This window comes from Bidens hawaiensis, unplaced genomic scaffold (assembly GCF_021521415.1).
Source record: "Bidens hawaiensis isolate Kalapana, Puna unplaced genomic scaffold, B.hawaiensis_p1.1 tig00004864_1, whole genome shotgun sequence".
Classification (NCBI taxonomy): domain Eukaryota; kingdom Viridiplantae; phylum Streptophyta; class Magnoliopsida; order Asterales; family Asteraceae; genus Bidens; species Bidens hawaiensis.
In genome coordinates this window covers 484,694-503,384 of record NW_027491306.1, presented here as the reverse complement: position 1 = coordinate 503,384, position 18,691 = coordinate 484,694, and the positions used below count along the sequence as shown (strand labels likewise).

At 43.1% G+C, this 18,691-nt stretch overlaps 1 pseudogene; it reads right to left on the bottom strand.

The window, feature by feature from the left end:
- Positions 1 to 215: 215 nt before the first annotated feature.
- LOC143628267 (formin-like protein 20) lies at positions 216 to 17,683 on the bottom strand (annotated as a pseudogene).
- Between the last annotated feature and the right edge of the window lie 1,008 nt (positions 17,684 to 18,691).

Here is an 18,691-nt window from a genome sequence, read left to right as displayed (position 1 = left end):
CCCAGAATCTATGGCCAGATGGGGTCCGTATGATTACATACAATGGTTTCATGAAGATCATAACCTTCAACGGTGGAACACGCCTTCTTCATGGTTCATGGTGCCCTACACTGACCAGACATGTTGACTTTTTTCATCTGAGTTTTGCTAGCTCGTTATAAAGAACCCTTAAATTCTTCATTGACCAACGAGTTTGCCTTTTCTCATCATCAGTTATGTTTCAGTTTCTTGTCTGGTTGGCAGCAGGCTTGCAAATTCTTCATTGACCTGACACTTTGACTTTTCGCATGATATCGACTTCTGAATATCAATTTGAGCGTAGCGTGTTTACTTCTCAACTGCTTCCTTTTCCACCCGCTTTTCCATTTGTTCGGCTTTCTTTCTTTCAAGTTCAGCCTGTTTAATGTTCTCCTCATGGCATTTTCCAAATAGCCTCACAAAGTTTAGAAGGGTTTGAGTAGCTGCATAATCAATAAAAGGTCTTAATGAAAGGTAAACGGGTTGGGTTGGGTGACATGTCAAAATAAGTAATTTTGTGTGTTTTGAAACGGGTCGGGTTGTGTTCTGTTGACGAGAAGCAGTTTTGGTCCAAAACTATAAGATTGTTTTAGAGTTAAGTTCATTTTTCGTCCATTTGGTTCGGTCAAATTTGTCACTTCAGTCCAAATGACTAACTCCGTTAATTTATTCTGTTATAACTTCAGGCATGTTAGTCGTTTTAGGTATAAAGGAAGGGCATTTCAGTCTTTTTGTTTTCTGTTAAAGTAAGGCATTTCAGTCTCTTTGTTTTACGTATAAAGTAAGGGCATTTCGGTCTTTCTTGCCTATTTAAAGTAAGGGAGTTTCAGTACTTTTGCCATTTCAGTCCACACGGATGAAAAAACAACCGGTTAATGTGTTAAATATAGTTATAAAGTTTATATTATTTCAATAAAACCGATAATAGTCTAATCATTTGAAACATTTTGGGTAATTTTTTACCTGTTGGACCCCCTTTTTTGTTAATTTTTTTTTTTTAATTTTACATGTTAAGAGGTAATTATAATAAGACATACCTTGTTCAAAAGGGCAACGACTAGGGTCTTCACCAAAATATTGGGCCAATGCTTCAGCATTTTTACCCTGTAACCGAAACTATTTAATAAGATAATCCAAAAAAGCAACTATACTGAATTTCTGGGAAAAACAATTCAAATTTTAGGGAACATGCTGATAATTGATAAAGTTCGATGATTCTCATTAACCAATAATCCCTAATATATACAGAAATCCCTCCTCTAATTTAGGGATGAATCATATTCTATATCAGATACAATCTATTCTATAATAATAATAATCTAACCATATACATCTGCTAATACACCCCGCAGTCTAAACTGGAGGTTCACGAATATTGAGACTGGATTTGAAGTCATCAAACAGAAATGAGGGCAAGCCTTTGGTGAAGATATCTGCAATTTGATGACGAGATGGAACGTGAAGAACCCGGACTTCGCCTCTTGCAACTTTGTCATGAACAAAATGAATGTCCAATTCAATGTGCTTTGTTCGCTGATATTGAACCGGGTTGCAGGATAGGTACACGGCACTTATATTGTCACAATATACTAGAGTTGCATGAGATGGTGCATAATGAAGTTCGAGTAATAAATTTCGCAGCCAACAAGTTTCGGACACGACGTTGGCGACACCTCGAGGTACTCCGCTTCGGTGCTGGATCGGGAAATGACGGCCTGACGTTTGGATGACCACGAGAGAAGATTATCACCCAAATACACGCAGTAACCAGAAGTGGAGTGACGTGTGTCGGGACACCCAGCCTAATCGGCGTCAGTGTATGAGAGTAATTTGCCAACTGATGATTTAAATATGTGCAAACCCTGAGTAATAGTGCCATGTATGTACCTTAAGATGCGATTTAAGGCATTCATGTGAACCGTTCGCGGCGCATGCATATGCATACAAACTTGTTGAACTGCATAGCTGATGTCGGGGCGTGTAAAAGTTAAGTACTGAAGGGCCCCAGCCAGTTGACGGTATTTTGTACCCCCGTCGTCAAGCGGCAGCTCGGCCATGGTACTGAGCTTGGATTTTGTATCGACTGGAGTAGCAATCGGTTTACACGAGCTCATGCCGGCTCGTTCCAACAATTCATAGGCATATTTCTGTTGTGACAAGAAAAGAGAGTCTCGCATCCTGGTAACCGAAATGCCCAAAAAATAACTCAGGGGACCCAAGTCCTTCATGGCGAACTCGGTGGACAAATGCAACATGAATTTGTCCCGTAACTGGTCGGATGATGTGACCACATGTTTGGAAAATCATCCAAACGAGTGGAGGCGAATTTTCTGCCAAGGTAGACGGCTCGTGTGGCTTGGTTATCTTTGAAGATATTTTCCAAAGTTGTCCATGCTTGAAGAGCAGTGGACTGGGGTTTTAGGATAGTATGTAACAGATCATGAGAGATGGTGGCATAAATCCACTGGAGCACTATCGCATCTAATCGATTCCATAGGGCTGGGCTAACATAAGTCGAGTCATCTTTATCTGTTGATGAGGAAGCAAGTTTGGGGGCCTTAGGATCGATGTGGTTAGATGAATTATGAACAACTCCGCCCATGAGTTGTATTGGGAGCTTTCGGTTTCAAGAACAAGGGTGAAGAGGTAGGTCCCAGCAGAGCCCAGTTGGACCCGCAAGACTCACCTTGAAGAGGGACGTCTGCGCAAAGACCAACTGGATCCGCAGGACCCACCATGCTCAGAGAGATGAAAACCTTACGCGCAGTACGCCAGCTGTTCCCGCAGGAAAAGCCTCCCAATGGTAAAGTACCCCGCCTGTTCCCGCAGCTGCGGATACAAGCCATCAGGGAAGGCTACCCGCACTAATAGTAAGGCTACACGCACAAGGCACTAACTCTCAATAATTCAGTAATGTCACCTGAAGAAGGAATGAGCAAGGCGGGAATACTCCTGCCCAAATGAGCCAGTCCGTACGCTTCTGGAAGATCTTTTGTACTATACCTGCCAAGGTATGGACAAAATAGACAAGATCTGACCAAAGCAGCCCATGAACCAATCACAGGGTGACAGCTCACCGACAACAGTACGAGGAGGAACACGCTCTAGTACAAAATGTCACTATCAGCCGCTGCCTACCCACCAACCCTCATCGTGGCACGTACATAGCCTGTAGTTGGTGGAAAAGGAATAGTACACAGCCGGCCATGTCACTATCAGCCGCTGCCTACCCACCAACCACCAGCATGGCACGTACGTAGCCCACAGTTGGTGGAAAAGGAATATTATACAGCTGGCTGTACCTGCTTGGAAACCTACCTTCGGCTATAAATACTCCAACACCTTGGAACGGTATCATTATCTTATCTTCTCTAGCTATTTCTCTTAATATACACTTATATTCAGAGCAATCTAGTCTGATTCTCACGCCGGAGGGTGGTCACAAGGAGGTACCCCCCCTTCTCAGTGACGAGCTCACGGTGTCTGTTTTGCAGGTCATCAGAAGAATAACCATCTTTGCCGGACCTAACCCTCGTGGGAAACATCTACTTAACCCTGAGATTATCCTTAATCTGCCGGGGTCACTTAGTGTTTCTTCATTGGCGCCATCCGTGGGTAAAAGCTAGAACTAATTTTCTCAGTTTTTTCAAAACCTCTGAAAAGATGGTTAAGGTTACTCCGGTGCCAAGGCCAGCGAGTGACCAAGAAACCCCGGTAACCACAACCCCAGCTACTGGGGGGGAACACCGGAGAGTACACAATTTTTACGAACACTACCCAGTTACCCAAGCCGGGGCAAGTGCAGTAAACAATCCTCCCCTGGGATTCATTGATACCCAGTTGGAGAAACAACAAACGAGGCTCCCCCGCCAAACACTTGATCAAGTTAAAGCGTGGGTAGAAGCACGTCAGAAAGAATTCCAAGCTGAGTTGGATGAACGTTTACGTTCACTCCAACAGGCTAATGACGAGTTCGGAAACACTCGACAACAGCTCAACATGAGTAATGAGTGCGAGTATGATGAAGATTGGGAAGAATCTGACAGTGACGCAAACCCGCGCCATAGGGCGAAAGGGAAGCGTAAACAAGCAGATTTCCACAGAAATTTTGGAGAAACCTTTAAACCAAAAAACGCGGGTGGAAACCCACGTGACTTCTCTAAAACCTTCAGACCAACTGTTGCAAATGCGGGAACGTCCAAATTTGCAAGGGACATCGCGGAAGCAATTGCCCCGAAAAGTGCCAAACAAATGTCCAACATAGGCACATATGATGGTATATCTGACCCAAATGATCATTTGAACAGATTCATAGCAGGGGCAACCGTCAGCAATTGGACGGAACCCACGTGGTGTTACATGTTCCAAATGACGCTTGTTGGGGCAGCCAGAGCGTGGTTCGACCGTCTACCGGTCCACCACATCTACGATTGGGCAGACTTCCAGCAGAAGTTCAGCCAACACTTCAGTCAACAAAGAAAGTATACTGAAGAGCAATGGACGATCCTCAACTGCATCCAAGAGGAAGATGAGTCTTTACTAAACTTCATCACGCGCTTCAATTCAAAGAAGCTAAGTCTGGGCACTATTAGCGAAGATCTTGTTCGCGCTGCTTTCATCCAGGGCGCGGAAGACCCAGAGCTCATCCGCACCTTAACGGGTAAAGATGGCATGCCATCCACGTGGGATGCCATCATGACAGCAGCTAAACGCTTCGCGGAAACGGAAAACCAACTGGGTAGAGATCTTCCCCATAGCACAAACCTCTACACTCAAAAAACAAGAGAAAACAACGTCCTTACCGCCCGACAAAACAAAAAGAGGAAGCTTGGTATTTGGCAGTCAAGGGTAAACTTTGACACCTCATCCGGCTCGCACCCTCGGTTAGGCGGAAGGGATAACATGCAGTCGTCGAACCGGAACTCCAGATGGACGCCACTCACCAAAAGCGTCACCGAAATATTTGCCACCGAGAGACTCCCATGGCCAAAAGCTCCAATAATCCGACAGCGTCACAACGCTGATCAGAGCAAATCCTGTGACTTCCACAGGACAAAAGGCCACACCACGGAGGAATGCGTATCCTTGAAGGACGTCGTCGAAGCATTCGTCAGAAATGGGAAACTCACTCACCTCGTGGCGTAATGGACGCTAAGCAGGCTAATGCGTGTAGAACCCCAGTTGGGGAAAACACGGATGAAACTGCAGCTTCAATGTTGGAGACTACATACTGCGTAAACAACGAGATTCCGAACCAGGTGCATATCGGCTCGAAAGGCTCGATGACAACCCCATCCCAAGAACATGGAAGGGAGCTCAATTACACAGGCTGCATGTAGATCAATTCCAAACTTGTAAAGAAAAGGCCTAGAGCCACTTCTAATGGAAATGATTCTCCTTATCACATTGACACTGATGGTCTTACATTTATACTTATGATCTGACCACACTGATATGCCGGTATTCACCGCATAAATAAGTGGGGAAGTAAGTCGTTGCGTGTGGAAGGCGGCAAAACCCGCATAAACACAAAAAACGGTAAAAATTTCTAAGGAAAAGATGAGGAAAACCTTCACGCAGGTCAGTTATAGGTGAAGTTTGGTCATCCCACTAAATGAAAGTGACGGTCCTACCCGCACAATCATGATAGAGGAAACTGAACATTAACCTATTGACAACCGCGCGTCGAAAGGTTAACTTATTCAAAACACTTAGAAAATTTCTAAAAATATGAGGAAAACCTTCACACAGGTCAGTTATAGGTGAAGTTTGGTCATCCCACTAAATGAAAGTGACGGTCCTACCCGCACAATCATGATAGAGGAAACTGAACATTAACCTATTGACAACCGCGCGTCGAAAGGTTAACTTATTCAAAACACTTAGAAAATTTCTAAAAAGATGAGGAAAACCTTCACGCAGGTCAGTTATAGGTGAAGTTTAGTCATCCCACTAAATGAAAGTGACGGTTCTACCCGCACAATCATGATAGAGGAAACTGAACAATAACCTATTAACAACCACGCGTCGAAAGGTTAACTTATTCAAAACACTTGGAAAATTGCTAAGTTAAACTAAAGTATGCATGAGCGAATCATATATTGTTTATGAGGCAAAACAAGTGCCAAATTAAACTATAATATGCATGAGCAAGTCATATAACGTTTATAAAGCAAGTCATTAAGTGAAAGTGACGGTCCTACCCGCACAAACATTTATATTTCACAAAAAATTCAAACATTACAAGAATGGCCAGGTATCTACCCGCCTACAGTAATGTAAATCTATCCTAACGGTGGGAAGGGATCTCAAGGTTCAAACTTCAGGACCACTCCCCCCAAACCCACTTGAACCCGCACCATCAGTTGGCTGTGGCGGTTCAAGGAAAGCCTTGAGAATAGTTAGCCCATCATAAGCAGCAGCAATTTCGTTCACCTTCTCCACCACCGGATGCGGGAAGGCAGCATACTGGTTCACTGCTTGGTCGTAAGCAGCTTCAGTGTCCACGTCATAAAGAGGGAAGTTGGAAGGCGGGATGCCCTTCTCAACAAACCCCAGACCAAGCAAGAAACCAGCCTTTTCCCCATCCTCATGGGAAGCGTTGAGGGCTGCGCTCATGGCATCGTCATAAGATGTGTTCGTGAAGATCCGATGCACAACCTACAAAAAAAAAATATGTATCAAAAACTTTTCTAAGTATAAAGAAAAGCGTAAAGATATTAGGAAGCTACGCATACCTGCGACAACGCTTCTCGTAGAAGCCATTCCTTGGTGATCAGAGCTTCCTGGAGGGCAGCTTGAGCTTGGTCACGGGCGCGTTCGGCTTCATTTTTGTTAAGGTTGGCAAGCAACACTTTCTTAGCAACAGCCTCTTCAACGCCCTTCAGCTTACGCTCAGTGCGGTCAAGCATACCCTTCTGGTCCAGGAGCTCTTGGAGTTTTTTGGCATCTTCTAAAGCCAAAGCATCATGAGCCTGCTGAAGCCTCTCTAGTTTGGCTTTAAGCTCCTCATTCTCAGCGCGCAGAGGCTCAGCAATAGCTTCAGCTTTGGTGGCCCTCTCGGTCGCGTTCTGCGCAGTTTCTTTAGCCAACCTAAGCTGTTCGTTAACAGCTTGGGTAGCCTTTGAACGGGCCTCGAGCCGGGCCTGAACTTCAACCTCGAGGGCCTTGAAGGCCTTTTCCTTCTCCGCAGCAATGGCGGCAAGTCTCCTGTTCTCCTCCCGGATAGCCCGCGCCTGAGCCACTTCCTGGCTACGCGCCGCCTTTAACTTGTCGTTTTCATGACAAAGCAACTCGACGCGCGGCTGCATCCGGGCAAGGAGAATCCGAAGCTCATTCGTCAGCCTACCCTCCTAGTAGCTAGACATGGCTTCCCCCAACGCACCACTTGGGGCTGCGTGACGCGCCCACTCGACGCAGTCCACAGCCGTTCGAAGGGTTGTTCCCCGGCGGATGTTCCACCGTGGAACATACACCTCATTGGAATCCGAAACTGCAAAAACAAAAAACGGTTAGGAAAAGATGATATATAAAAAAAAAAGATAATAGGCCGAAATAAACCTACGCACCTGTAGGGTCGACAACAGGCCGGTAGCCGCTAAACCCATCACCCAAACCTAAGGGATATCCATCCAAGAGGTCAGGCAGATGGGAAGGAGGCAGAGATTGGCTAGAAGCCCCAACCCTAAACATACCTGATGAACCGGCCGGGGACGAGGTAGTCGCCGGTGCCGGAGGCACGGTTGAAGCCGCCGCGGTAGAGACCATCGGAGGTGAACTCACTAGAGGTGAACTCACAACCGTGGCCGCCGCTGCGGAGGAGCCCGCAGAAAAAATCACCGCCGGCTCAGTAAAGGATGCAGTGAATATGGCACTGACAGCCGGCGGAGATGACGTCACAATTGGAACAGTTGCCTCAACGGGAAGAGCAACTGAACCAACACTGCAAACAGGCGCAGCTGCCTGGGTTATCGCCTCGGGTAGGTTGACCAAACCTACCGTCGTGGGTCCAGAACTGCTCCTTCCCGCACCACTTTGGAATGTGGTCGCATCCACGCCTGCATGAAGATAACAATATTAAAACAATGGCAGAAAGAATTGCGGGTAAGATTAAAAGTATACTTACGGGTTTTCTTAATCTTGAAGGTTCTGACGGGCGGGGACGAACCCGATGGAACTGGCCTCTTCAGCCAGTCACCGTCGTAACGCTTGGCTGCTCGGAGGTGACAGCTGTCCCAACCCCCGTGACAATGGTCTCACCAGGGTTCCCCGCCGCCTCCTCACTTTCGGTCTCCGAGTCGGACCGATTTCCCTGATCGGCGGTAGAGGCGACCTTCGCCTTGCCCTTCACGCCGGCAGCTTTCTTCTTCCTCACGAAGAAAGGCCCATCTGCGGATCACTCATCAGAAGATGATAAAATTAGGGAAACTCCAGCAGAGGTTTGAGCATGAAGAGGGTGAGGGTTAAAGAATCCCTTACCTGGCCGCGTGGCGCTCAAAATCTCGTGGCCCGGCGGGTAGACCTCCACGAACCTATCCGCCGTTTGCTCCAAAATGGGCAACTCGTTCTCATCAAGAGCACGAGTACCCAGCCGAGCGGGACCACCGCTCTCACGCGGTTGCAGAAGCGACTGCAAGTTGTTCCCCTCTGAAAATAAACAGAAAAACAGTTAGAAGAAAAACCCTAAATCAGCAAAAAGAGATGGAGCATACCATAGGGAATAGAATTCGAACCGTATTCAAGGATGATAGGTACTTGCGGCGTCCCAGAACCGGCATCCTTCCATACCCGGCTCATCCCGAGCATCACCATCCCAGACTCCGCAAAGCGGTAAACCGGAGTCTGGATCCGGGAGATCTTGGTAAACCATTCAGTCTCCTGGTAGTTGGAGGCGTGAAGGTTGGGGAGTGCTCTCCCGTTCTTGTACGTCATCGCTATGGGGACGACGCGAGCGGAGATATAGAAAAACTCCCGCTTCCAAGACCGAAGACTGCGCTCGGTAGCACAGATCTTCAAACCCTTGATCCGAGTGACCAAGGTATACCAGCCCTGGATGCACCCCCAGGAGTAGAAGGTCATCAGGCGGTCGACGCGGGGCTCAACGCCCAGAATGTGGCACACCTATTCAAAGTGGCGAACCTTAGCGATCGCCATTGGGTGTACCTCCGTCAAATGTACACCGTGTTTCTCCAGAACACGGTATACGAACTTCGTTAATGGGAATCTGAGATTCCCATATATGAAAGATGAGGCATAAACCCCTATCTTACCCTTGGGGGCATCATACACCGTCTGGTGAGGCTCCGGAAACTCAGGCTCGTAAGGATCGAGCATGAACTTCTTGACGATATAGTTGTATAGATCGACAGAGAGAGCACACTGGCACTCGCCAGCAGTACTCTTGTCGTCCTTGTCAGACGCGGACATCGGGTTCTCAGGGTATACGTCGAACTCTTCGGCAGTAACCTCAGGATCATGAGTAGAAGACATTTTGAGGTATGAAAGAGAACGATTTCAGGAGAATGCTCGATGGAAAAGTTAGAGTATTCGCCGGAAATCGCTTAGAAGAAGAAGGAGGTGAAGGTGTAAGTTGAGATGCATCCTCTTCCCCCTTTATATACCCATTGCAATGAATGCGATGAATTTAATGCGGGGGAGAGGGAAAAGCGCAGGCGCAATGAGACAACGACACGTGGAAAGCAAGCTGGCAACAGCTGTCGACAGGACGCGTGCCGTAAAATTCGCGCCCACGCGCCCGAAAACTCGCGCCCACGCGCCCGAAAACTCGCGTCTGGAATGACCATATACTGTCACGTCGCCATAACTTCCTGCACGTCCTGAAACTGTCAGAAGAAACAGTCGGACGACGCTAACGTCCCTTCAACAGTTTGGACTGTTCTTATCCTTTCACCAACTCTTCGAATTTCAAAAAGATTCAAAAAGATTCAAAAATAAGAGGGACTATACCCCCTTACCTTGGTAACCAAGAAACCGTAAGACAAGTGCGGGTACAGTGTCAAGGCGAAACCCTTCACATACTTAGCACCTGCAGGGAATTGAAGCCAAGAATACCTTGTAAACCAAGAAACCGTAAGACAAGTGCGGGTACAGTGTCAAGGCGAAACCCTTCACATACTTAGCACTTGCAGGGAATTGAAGCCAATAATACCTTGGAAATCAAGAAACTATAAGACGAGTGCGGGTACAGTGTCAAGGCGAAACCCTTCACATACTTAGCACTTGCAGGGAATTGAAACCAAGAAGGATCTTCTGGGCCATGCTTGTGGAAAGGGAAATAACATCCCCGCATAGCGGGAACGTTGAGAACTAGATTGTTTGAAGCTCCAAGATGGAATTGGTTGTTTAACATAATTGATCACTATGTCTAAAACTACCAAAACCTCGTGGAGAATCTACACAAGTGAAACTCAACGCTCCTGACTTGCGAGGAGGTTACACACCTACCTGCATCATACCCAAAGATCAAGCAGAAAAGTCGGGAATTTCTGCACGTGACATTAGGAAAACCGCGTGAAGAATCTCCACGGAAAACCTTAAAACTAAAAACCCTTTTCAAAACCCCTTGCTTAAGTCCAAAAGTTCACCTCACTTATTAACAATTCATGAGAACAATGGACTGGGGGGACTTGAAGAGGTAGGTCCCAGCAGAGCCCAGTTGGACCCGCAAGACTCACCTTGAAGAGGGACGTTTGCGCAAAGACCAACTGGATCCGCAGGACCCACCATGCTCAGAGAGATGAAGACCTTACGCGCAGTACGCCAGCTGTTCCCGCAGGAAAAGCCTCCCAGTGGTAAAGTACCCCGTCTGTTCCCGCAGCTGCGGATACAAGCCATCAGGGAAGGCTACCCGCACTAATAGTAAGGCTACACGCACAAGGCACTAACTCTCAATAATTCAGTAATGTCACCTGAAGAAGGAATGAGCAAGGCGGGAATACTCCCGCCCAAATGAGCCAGTCCGTACGCTTCTGGAAGATCTTTTGTACTATACCTGCCAAGGTATGGACAAAATAGACAAGATCTGACCAAAGCAGCCCATGAACCAATCACAGGGTGACAGCTCACCGACAACAGTACGAGGAGGAACACGCTCTAGTACAAAATGTCACTATCAGCCGCTGCCTACCCACCAACCCTCATCGTGGCACGTACATAGCCTGTAGTTGGTGGAAAAGAAATAGTACACAGCCGGCCATGTCACTATCAGCCGCTGCCTACCCACCAACCACCAGCATGGCACGTACGTAGCCCACAGTTGGTGGAAAAGGAATATTATACAGCTGGCTGTACCTGCTTGGAAACCTACCTTCGGCTATAAATACTCCAACACCTTGGAACGGTATCATTATCTTATCTTCTCTAGCTATTTCTCTTAATATACACTTATATTCAGAGCAATCTAGTCTGATTCTCACGCCGGAGGGTGGTCACAAGGAGGTACCCCCCCTTCTCAGTGACGAGCTCACGGTGTCTGTTTTGCAGGTCATCAGAAGAATAACCATCTTTGCCGGACCTAACAGGAAACATCTACTTAACCCTGAGATTATCCTTAATCTGCCGGGGTCACTTAGTGTTTCTTCAAAGGGGGATGAGGTTCTCGATGTTAGTAACAGTAACCGCTGGATGTATTTTATCCATTTAGAAGAACAGAAAAAAAAATTGAAAGGAATTGATCTGAGAGGGAGAAAGGTGATCAGAGGAGTGAAGGTTTACAGCTAGGGTTACAGGGATGGCTGTGATACCATGATAACTGATAAAGTTCGATGATTCTCATTAACCAATAATCCCTAATATATACAGAAATCCCTCCTCTAATTTCGGGATGAATCATATTCTATATCAAATACAATCTATTCTATAATAATAATAATATAACCATATACATCTGCTAATACATGCTGTCAAAATAAACACTAACACTTAAGTGCCTATGTTAAGTTTATAATAAAATAAGGCCAGTTAAAAGCATGTTCCTAAATTAATGGTTGAATTGACAAGGACTTACCACAAGGGTATGGAAATTTGTTACATTCATCACATCAGCCTCAGAATTGGCAACGAACTCCTTCAATGTCTAACAGTGTGAGAAAATATTGATCAGAATTCAGATTAAAACATAAAATCTATTAAGAAATTCCCTATAAAATGTTTACCAACCTTATGAAAACCTTCAGATATCGGACCATCGTTTGCAGATGCATCGAGTTCTTGCTTCACTTTTTTTAATCCACTTGTAAGTGCTTGCATTTCTTCTGCTAAAGTTTTCAATTGTATCTGCAAGTAAAGCCTTCAATAAGTAAACTACTAGCTGTAATCACTAACCGACACAGTTTATTTTAATTCAAACCTTTGTTGCAGATTCTAGACTAACAAGATCCTCATGGAAATCTAAAAGAGCTGGTGATTTGGCGGCAACAACCTACAGAAAGAAAATGCAACGTCAGCAATTAAGGTGCATGAGTGTGGAACCAAAAATGTTACCTTGCAGAGATAATGCATTAAAGTCATCCTGCTGTTTGAAGCTCGTGTATCGGTCAATTTTAAAAGACTATCTAACTTGAAACCAACTGCAGCACCTGAAAATTTAGTGTAACATGAGGAAACCTGCAAAATGATACCAATAACTTTTATTTAATGCGGGTTAAGTGATGTTATTACCTCTAGCAGTTCCTTGATTTAATGCATTCCCCAAATATAAAATTCTCTTAATAATTTCCTTCAATTTGGCAGATCTCCGGACCTAATAAACCAACAGAACCGGATTATGTAGACATAAATTAATATAAAACAATGGAGATAAAGGTGAAAATTGGACAGGTTGAATAACGGGTCAAAGTGAGTTCATGCCAAAAAAAATGGTAATTTGTAAGTTTAAGCAAGCGCGGTTTAGGTCAGCTAGAACGGCCCATAAAGACCTTTTTGTCTACTTTTTTTAACTTTATGAACAATCAACGTGATAAATATGATCAAAGAAACTGTATTACTAGTTTACTACAAAAATAATAAAATGTTCTTTAATAAAGCAAGTAAGAAGGTTTTGATCCTTTAGCTTAACCCATTAGCGTATTTGACCTGTTAAAAATAAAAGATAACCAGAATCAGCCCGTTTATATGTTAACGGGTCGAAATTTCCACCGCATAGCATCTATAATAATGAAGCACCTCGTCACATGCAGAGTTTACAATGTCTAAACTCTTCTTAAAATCTGCAAGCTGAAAGAATGGAGATATGAGATGATGAAATAAACAAAGATCATGTGAACTTTCAACCCACAATCACAAACCTGTGTGTTAAACATAATTTTGAATAAGAAAACGTTTAATTTCGACTCCATACGTGGCACCTTCATTAGCTCCAGAAAAAACTGCAAGACGGTTTAATTCTTGAGTGTTATTAAGTCATGATTATGACTCTTATATGAACTTGAACTTTTACAGACTGGGGTCAATGGTAACAGAATGATAAGATAAGTTGTACATACATGGATAATCTTAAAAAAAATTTATCTTTCTATATATATATATATTATAGTCTTGATACTCACATGTTCACACTTGCCCAGTTTGCCCTTGTCGCCTGTAAAATTCTGAGCAATCACAATGCATAAGATTAATACTTTAATGGGAGAATGAAGAAAAGAAAGGTTCAGTTAGAATTAAGAAACTTTATATCTTTTCTAATATACTAATTAATACCAAGTAAATGCATCAATATGAGTTGTGGCTTCACCTTGAGTTGATCCATCTCTTCTTTTGTAGGACAAAATTTAAGAATATTTTCTACTTGATCAACATCTAAAAGTGTTTCATCCATTGCTAAAACTGCATCCTTCAGATGGCACACAAAGTTGTTATCACTATACCGCATACCGAATCAAATTAACAAAAATATTTTGATATAAAGTCTGCACTTACCACCACATCAGGAAGAGGCATTTTAACCTTTGTAAGCATGATTTCCGTGTTATTAGCCCTCCTCAGATCAATCTAAAGAACACAAATAATGATATTTTTTGATTATAAGATAAGACCAAAATTATGAAAAGTGCAAGGTAATTAAAAGAACTAAATTTATATTGCTTTACCAATTGGATTTTTTCAGGTTTTGAACTAGCAGCCTTTTTATCACTCTCTTTAGGAGCAGCTTTTTTGGGGGCTATGTTGGAGAAAAGTGCCTCAAGTTCTATAATATCAAATTCTGGCGGACTACAATTCAGTTAAACAGAAATAGTCGTTAGAATAAATGATATATAAATGCATGCATGCAAATACTGGATTTTATTAAATGAAGCAATAAAAATAAGATTTTTCTTAGCAAGATTCAGTTATTTTTACAAAAGAAAAATGAAGCAACAAATATAGAAAGCAAAGAAGAATGATGGTTACCCTTGTGTTTGCAGTTCCTCCCACAAGCTTCCTTGCATAGCCCTCGTTACCTTGCTCCAGTGTAGTGGATTTAGGTTAGATTTTTTCACTGCTGGTCCATGCCCACGACCTCTACCTGGACCGCCACCTAATCGACCAGGTGGAGGTGGAGGGCCACCCGGAGGTCCAGGTACCCCAGGCGGTGGAGGAGGTCCTCGTGCTCCTCCAGGCGGTGGAGGAGGTGGAGGTGCTCCTCCAAGTAGTGGCGGTCCTCCAAATGGCGGGGGAGGTGGTCCTCCTGGTAGTTGTGGTGGAGGTGGTCCTCCAAATGGTGGGGGAGGTGGACCTCCTGGTAGTGGTGGAGGTGGAGGCACTCCTCCTGGTGTTGGAGGAGATGGTCCTCCAAATGGTCGCAGGGGTGGAGGTGGTCCTCCTGGTAGTGGCGGAGGTGGAGGCACTCCTCCAAATGGTGGCATAGGTGAAGGTGGTCCTCCAAATGGTGGTGGAGGCGCTCCTCCAAATGGTTGCGTAGGTGGAGGTGGAGGTGGTCCTCCAACTGGTGGTGGAGGCGGAGGTGATGGCGCTCCTGCGGGTAGAGGAGGCGAAGGTGCTCTTCCAGGTGGCGGAGGTGCTCCTTCAAGTGGTGGAGGGGGTTCAGGGGCTCCTCCAGGTAATGGAGGAGGTGCATGTGCATGAACACCTAGTGGAGGTGTGCCACCATAGGGCAACAGTGGTGGAGGTGTGCCACCATAGGGCAACAGTGGTGGAGATAGGTGTAACTACCAAACCATCATGTGTAGGTTTTTTAGTTGTAGAATCATCACCAAGTGACTGGGTAGCAGGAGCTGGTAATGGCAATTCTGGTGAAGAGGGCACCGCTGATCCGATTTCCAAATTTTTCAAATGTTTTGGCAATTCAAGTGATCCATCATTAGCTTTTGTCACTTGTTTTACATCCAAAGATGGTGGACATGAAGCTTGTTTCTTTGATCCTTTCTTCTTCTCTACTAACTGAGAATCCTTCAATGGTGTTAACACAGGTGGTGCACTCAAATGTCTAGAATATGGATAGTGTACATGCATGGAATTCATAAATGAGCCTTTATTAGACGGAATCCATCGTGACACAGCATTCGGTTTCGCCAGTCTTGCATTTTTCGGAATTTCCTTTTTTGACATTTTTCGACAAGTGGGCTCAACCTTCTTCGCCCTTTGATTCTCTTCTTTATCTTTGATGGTTTTCATTTCCTCTAATAAATCATCTGATTTCACTTCCAAGCTCTCCACTTTATCAGAGTCACCCATATCAGCCTCTTCTTTGACTATTGTGGGCTTCAAATCAACAACTAGCTTCAAATCTACATCTTTTACTAATGTGTTTTTTATGTTAACATCTTCCACTGATTGCAGACTCGGGTCAACCTCAACATGATCGTTTTGATTCCTATCATGATGTTGAGATGAATGTAGTTCTGCTTCAAATTCTGAAATATTGTCTTCAAGTATATCTTCAACCTCGAAGAACTCATCAGCTGAACCACTGCCAGTTGTCTCACTGCCATCAGCAGATACTCTGTCTGTGGTGATAACAGATGGTAGAGGATCAGCATCCACAAAAAGTATCTACAGATATGATCAGAAAACAATATTATAAGAAAATATTCAAAATTAAATATTTGAGTAAAACAATTTAGAATGTTGTATGCATTGATAATAATTTTGTTTGGCCCATTTCAAATAAAACACAACATAAATTGATTCATTCTGAAGTAAATTGGTTGAAATTGCCACCTCTAGTTAGTGCATAGCAAAGTCAAAGTCAGGGGCCTACCTCCGCCTTGAAGTCTTTTGGCATCTGATCCCGGGCATCCCACTTAAGGTCAACTTCATCACGAGCCAACACCAATGCATTACCCCGGATAAAAGCTGTATGGAACGCTGCTCTGAACAGCACATCCTCCGTTACATAATCATCCTCTAAATGAACGCATTCAAGAACAATATCCCCATGAACACGACAATGAATATCTATCTTTACCAGTCGGCATTCATTCTGCAATCATAAGCCACAGGATTATACTACAGAGCAAGTTGTGTTTCCATATGTTTTCACTAGATGTGGGTATATATTATGTCTAACAAGTAAACAAAAACAAGGAAGCAAACATTTTACCATTCGATAACAGCGAACATGCTTCTTGGTGTTCGAGGTTAAGGTGGAAAATAAAAGCTTACAGCTTTTATCAGATTCTGTTGAAAGCTCGTATATGCGGATGATGGGTCAGCAACCCTTTCCACCAATTAGTGGGAGGAAGCGAAGTATAAGACAATCGATAGCTAAATGTGCTTCTTCAGGTGGCCAATCAATCCCTAAATTTCTCTTGGTGACATACTGAAGATATCTCAGTTGTGACGGTTGAGGATTTAGCTGCAATAAAATATTAAATAGCTCGTGTGGAGCTTGTTTGTATACCATTTCTAGTGTTTTTTGTTCACCTGTATATTGTTTGCTAAATAAAAGAAGGCCTGCAAGCATAAATGCAAAAACGGGCCAGCCTCCTGTTTCACAATGCATTAGAAGCACGTTTTTTTGGTCTGATAGCCAGTTTTGACAGGACTGTAAGAAAAGATAGACAGCTTCTAATGGTAGCATGGGATACTGCCAAGGGTACTCTGTGAGTTTCATATGATGCTGAGATAGTATAGCCGAAATTTGGGTCGTTTTGTCATGTCCTTGTTTGAAGTTGAAAAGCATGAAAGAAGGTTGAGGATAGTATTCTTGAAGCTGGGCTAGAATGGCAGTGATGTAAGCTTTGTATGCATCTGGTTGCAGCACATTAGTTGAGAAGCAGCAATCGAAGACTGCATGTGATATTATATAAAAGAAAGAGATGTTGGATATGCGTTTTGAAAGCGAATAATCATAATCAGATAATAGCTAGCAAGGTGTTTTAAATTAGTTAGTTAGTTAGTTAGTTAGTTGTGATAATCAAATTAAAATTATCTCGATTGCTTCTTTGTCAATGAATTAATGAATGGCAATATCAGTTTTAGTTTTAGGTCCCTAATAAATTCTACTGATCTTCTAAAACCTTGATGATATATAGCTGAACTAAACCTAACGTACGCACGTAGCATTCAAAATCAACAATGAATTATTATTATTACTATCAAATGATAAGATCGAAATGAATGAACGATACGTACTGAAAACCCTGTCGGTGATCTCAAGGAGGTGGTCCGGCGGTTTACGGTAAAACAACCGTCTCAACAGCGCCATTTATAACTTCATTCATTCATTCATTCACCAGAAGATTATAATTAACTCTAACGTAACGTCATTCAGGTTTCCTGAACACAATCAGTGACTGCAAGACGATTGCTAGGGTTTGTCAAATTATTTGTAATTGCAATTGCCGATCCAAGCAGCTCTCTCTCTCTATATATTCATCATTCATTTCATCCACCTTTTCTTTTTATTATTATTATTATTATTATTATTATTATTGCATGTTTCATTTCTCTTCCTAATATTATAAGGACACTATTATTTATTATTAAAATAGTATAAGTCTATGACTAATAATTTTTTATATTTTGTTAACGAATTTTATGATCCGAGAGTGGTAGACACGTTCTAAAAAGTATTCATTGGGATAGTCTGTTTCGTTTTTTCTTTCTTTTTTTTTTTGTTCGAATATCTATTTATGTTCATACTAGTTTGAGGCCCGTGTATTACACGAGTAATTGATAAAAATTTTAAACTCTATCCATTAAGTGAAATTCAGTCAACAAAATGATCATATATTGTTAATACAGTTACAATTATGTTAAAATTGTAAAAATTACATAATTAAGGTTACACAAATATGTTACAAATAAGTAAAAAACTTCCTTGTACACTAATTTGTTGTTGTATTGGCCGGTATACATTATTTATCAAAAATCAAAATCTTTAGTCCATGTGTTCTTGTAACTCTTGATAAGGTAATATAGAAGTTTGCTTGTAACTCTTGATGTAGCCACGTATAGTTGTCCGTGTGACAAATAAGGTTCGTTCAAGTACATACCTACCCTAAATAATGATAAATATATCCATGAAACTAACAAAAAAATTATACATACACATAAAATATCATACATTTTAAACAATTAATATAATGTCATCTGAGATCATCTTTTCATGTTTATCCAAAAAACATGATTATCCCAAAAATCGGATTACCCGAACTTTGTTGAAATAATCATTTCTAGAATCTTTAGATTCTGAAATTGATTGATTATGATA